Raw genomic sequence first — 4,906 nt, 5'->3', positions numbered from 1 at the left:
GAGTTGAACATGGTGACTTGAAATTGAAGAAATCACCATTGTCCGAAATTTGATCATGACTAGACTCAATTACAAGTCAAATTAGAAAGTGTTTTGGTCATAAACATGTTTAATCAAGTCTCTAGAAGTTAATTGACACTTAAAACACATCATTTAGCTAAGTTTTGAGGAGTTTCAAGTCACATTTTTTACACGCTTGGATCAAATTCGTTTTGCACGAATTCAACATCATTCCACATGTATTTGGATCCAAATACATTTCTTATAAATGGAGGAAGCTACTGCATTCATTTCCAAGCTTTGGAGAGCCAAGAAACCCCTGCCGCAACTTGAAGTTTTTCCAAAAAAATCAACTATCTTGTTTTGAGTTTCATCATGTTTCAATCCATTTTCTTGATTCTATTAGCTCCACCAACACCCTCTGAAACTTTTGCAACAATTCCCAAGCTTTGAGACCTTCTGAAGTGCTCTAACCAAATCGAACGTCATCAGCTTCTTATCACCATCTAGACAAGTTATGGACTTAGAATTAGGATCTTGGCATTTGCTTTGGAATTTGGGACTTAAGACCTTGGAATCCATATGATACATTTGAATTTGGACTTCTATGTGAAGACTTGACTTGGTTACTTTGGTTTCATCTGACACATGGATTACTATTTGCTGATTTTGCTTGATTGAGGCTTAATCCAAAGGAGGGACGTTCTTGCTTAACTTATGTCATAAAGTTTGTTATCTCTTGGTTAGATATTTCTTCTTTAGCTTTTACTTTACTTCTTCAGGATAGTCTCTTATTCTCCTTATCCTTCTTTAATTTTAAAAATCTTCTCTCTTTTTCAAAACCTTCTTGTTTTTAACTTGAACCACTTTCTCAATAAATCTTGACTTTTGTCAAGTGATTTTCAAAATCTTTTTCCCGATAAATGAAAATCCATCTTAAGCATACTTAGACCATTCAAAAGACTAAAAAATGCTTAACTCATTCAAACCATTTTTGTGCCCTTTGTGCACTTTTCCTTTTTAAACGTTTCCTCAAGGCATTAGACATGAGTCATTTCCATAGTTGAGTTATAATTCTCCTATCTCACTACGCCAAAAAGGTTTTTTAACAGCGCATCTTAGACAATGCTTTTAAAAGAAAGCGCTGTCTAAGGTTAAAATAAAAATAAAACACGGAAAATGTTCTAAAAAAATAATGAAAGCGCTGTCTAAGGGGGGGTCTTAGACAGCGCTTTTAGAAAGCGCTGTCTAAGACCCCCCCTTAGACAGCGCTTTTAGAAAGCGCTTTTAAATATAGACCTTAGTCAGCGCTTTTGAGAAAGCGCTGTTTAAAGTCTTTCAATTAAAAAAAATTATCATAATCATCCCACATCATGAACTCCAAAGCCACAACTTTTGTTTTCTGCTTATTTCAATCTCCGAATCTCACACACAACACGTAAAGAGAAGATGAAGATGGAAGCTTCAGTTTCAGCAGTGGAGAAAATAATCGGTTACACTTTTCAAACAAGAAGCTTCTAGAACAAGCCCTAACCCATACTTCTTACCCTGAAGCCGTTTCATACGAGCGTCTCGAGTTCGTCGGCGACGCCGTATTAGGTCTCGCGATCAGCAATCACCTCTTCCTCGCTTACTCCTCCGTTGATCCTGGTACAGTCTCCCTCCTCCGTGCCGCTAATGTTAGCACCGAGAAACTCGCTCGCGCTGCCGTGCGTAACGGTCTGCACCGTTATGTACGTCACAATACATTTTCAATTGTTGATGCGATTAACGAGTTTGTTGAAGCGGTTGATTGTGAGGATGACTGTGTTGTTGTTAAGTATGGTGGATCGGTGAAAGCTCCGAAGATTCTTGCTGATATTGTCGAGTCTATTGCTGCTGCTGTTTATGTTGATGTTGGTTTTGATCTTAAAAAATTATGGGTGGTAGGGCTATTTCTGAACTTTCTAGATTTTTTTTTTTGTTAGCATTTCAATTGTTGTTTTTTTCACTGTGTTGAACTGTTGATGATAGTAGAAAGGATCATAGCAATTAAAATGAGCATGATGATATGAAAGATTTATTAGCATTTTTAAAATTATGTGAAATTTTGGCAAGAAAGCTTTTGTTATCTCAGTTTGTGAAATTTCAATGGCATTGTTCAAACTTGCAATCCAAGTTTACCTGGATAGTAACATTAATTTTTGGACCAGATTTACTCTATTAGAAAAGGGAATGACTAGGAATTCCTAAAACTAAGATACATTTAGACCTAATTAATTGATTATGATGATTAGATTTACAGATGTTTGTTATAGCTTGTACATTGGTTTTGGTTGGTTGGATTGGGGTGTATTGTTGCTCCCCAAAGCTGTGGCTTTGGAGTTCATGATGTGGGAGTTGAATGTGTGCATGAACATATTCTGTCTTTGGTTGAGTCAACGATGACATATTATCATGACCATTGCAAGTATGCAACTGATGTTTTTTAGGCACTGTTTGGTAAATATGTTTTGTGCATTTGAGTTAATGACCATGTTTTTTAGGCACATTTTGTAAATATGTTAGATGATTTTATGTTTGGTACATGATGAGTTTATGCATTATTCCTGTTGTTTAAACTTGAACCTATTCTTGCTTATATTGTGCACTCAATATGAAATCGTGTAGTTGTTTTGACCCAACAACTTTGTCACTGCCTGATAAATGCTTGTAATTTTTGTTGGCAGATAATAAGAGGTGTTTTGGAGCCGATAGTTACTTTGCAAGATCTGGAACAAAAACCGCAACCGGTGACAATGCTTTACGAGATCTGCCAAAAGAATGGTAAAAAAGTTGACATAGAACAACAGAGAAATGGTGCCAAAAGCACGGCCAATGTCTATGTTGACGGAGAGTTGGTTGCATCCGCTTCCTCAGACCAAAAGGATATTGCAAGGCTTGAAGCTGCCAAGGCTGCCTTGCATAAACTAGAACGCTTACTGCCTGCCACTACCATGATACGTGACTGTTATGTCGGCATTGATGGTACCTTTGAAGTTGAAGCTGCAAAGCAGAAGTTATATGCAATTTGTGGGATAAAAAAGTGGCCTAAACCAGTATACAGGTAAACACGGCTAGCCTGGCACTATAATTCATTTATAGTCTTGATTTCATTTTCTGTGTATAAAAGTGTGTCTACCTGTCTTCTGGTTTCCTTGCTAGAATAACTTGAAGTTATATGGCAGGTTTGAGAAACCAAAAAATGACGAGGATGAAGAGTGTATTATTTTTTTAAAAATAGTGTTTTTGTTAGCTGGGACAGTTAAGTTATTGCTTGCATTTGAAGATTGCCTTCATATACCTAGTCACAAGGTCTAGGACACAGTAGAAACCTGCCTGTGGCATACAACTCAAATTGAAATATTATTGATCCCTTCCGGTGAATGGTTCACATCCATTTATAAAATCTGCCTTAATTATAAGAAAAATCAGATATTATTTCATCTAACCAAAAGAGACAAACTTCAAATCATAGGATCAATAGTGAATTCTTCATAAATTTGGTTGATTTCTAAGTATTCAAAAGTAAATAAGAAACTTGATATATGCAACAATAATGTATAACTGATGCTATTTTTTTCCTTCTTCAGTTCTTAACTGTAATAGATTCAATGCTACATTGTTCTTTACTCTGAGTATATTGCCTAACACTGAGAGAAATTACTTTAGTCATGCCCGATATATAACTTGAGTACCAATCAACCTAATATTTTGAACTCATTCATAAGAAAAGTCTGTACTCCTTTTTAATCTGAATCAAAGTAGTTGTAAGCTATATAAACAAGATTCAATTATTCTTTACCTTAAATGTTATATACAGGAGGTTCTCCTAAACAATTTGTACTCTGATGCTCCTGGCCTGGCCTACATAACGCCTTTATTAGGTGTAATCCTAATTGATCCTGGTGGCTGGGTGTTTGGTTCTCTACATCCTTATCCATGACTGAGAGATTTAGTTATGCCCTGCCCTCTTTTGGGCTATTAGTTTTATACATCTACAAAGAGAAACTCAACAATAATTGTTTTGGGGAGTTGAAATTTTCTACTATCTAATTAATCTTCCTTGTTATTTAAGTTGATTTGCTTGTGTCGAGCTTGTAAACTGATTTCTTGCTTCTCTATGATGTTTTACAGCATTGTGAAAGATGAAGGTACTCCTCAAGATAAGAAATTTGTCACTGCTGTACAAATAGCTACTCCATCTGCCACACTCCAAATGTCTGGAGATGAGAAATCTCGGGTGAAGGATGCAGAGAACTCTGCAGCTTCTTTGATGATTCGGGCCTTACAACAACACAAGTATGTGTGACAATTGTGGCCTCCCAAAGTACTGGTTGTAGAGTCTATGTTAGTTTTTGATTTGTGAGAAATAGATACCTGAGTGTAGTTGTAATTGTAGTCTATGTATAGTAAATTTGATTTTGAATTATTCAATTTTATAAAATTGATTTTATTTATAAAATTATAAATTTGTATATATTTTGATACATTTAAGGCAAAATTGGTTTGAATTGGTATATATATATTTGTTAGCCAAAAATTGGTAGAAAAAAGGCCAAAATGGCATATATAAAATGTGATAATTGTCTGTCAAAATCTGGTTGAAAACAGGTAGAAATTCTGGTTTATAAACCTGGAAAAAATGTGGTTTAAAACAAAAGCTTCAAAAATTTTCGTATACCTTAGACAGCGCTTTTGTAAAAAGCGCTGTCTAAGGGGGGGCTTAGACAGCGCTTTTTGAAAAGCGCTGTCTAAGGTATACCTAAAAAATTTAAAATAAGAGGGTCTTATAAAGCGCTTTTGGCCAAAGCGCTGTCTAAGGGGGGGGGGGGGGGGGGGGGGGGGGGGGGGGGGGGGGGGGGGGGGGGGGGGGGGGGGGGGGGGG

General features: G+C 36.3%; 1 pseudogene; it reads left to right on the top strand.

Annotated features, from left to right (window-relative positions):
• The first annotated feature begins 1,434 nt into the window (after positions 1–1,434).
• Positions 1,435–4,354, top strand: LOC127114538 (ribonuclease 3-like protein 2; annotated as a pseudogene).
• The last annotated feature ends 552 nt before the right edge of the window (positions 4,355–4,906 follow it).

This window comes from Lathyrus oleraceus, unplaced genomic scaffold, assembly GCF_024323335.1.
Source record: "Lathyrus oleraceus cultivar Zhongwan6 unplaced genomic scaffold, CAAS_Psat_ZW6_1.0 chrUn0555, whole genome shotgun sequence".
NCBI lineage: Eukaryota > Viridiplantae > Streptophyta > Magnoliopsida > Fabales > Fabaceae > Lathyrus > Lathyrus oleraceus.
The sequence above is the reverse complement of the archived record's forward strand: the minus strand, read 5'-3'. Positions and strand labels throughout refer to the sequence as shown.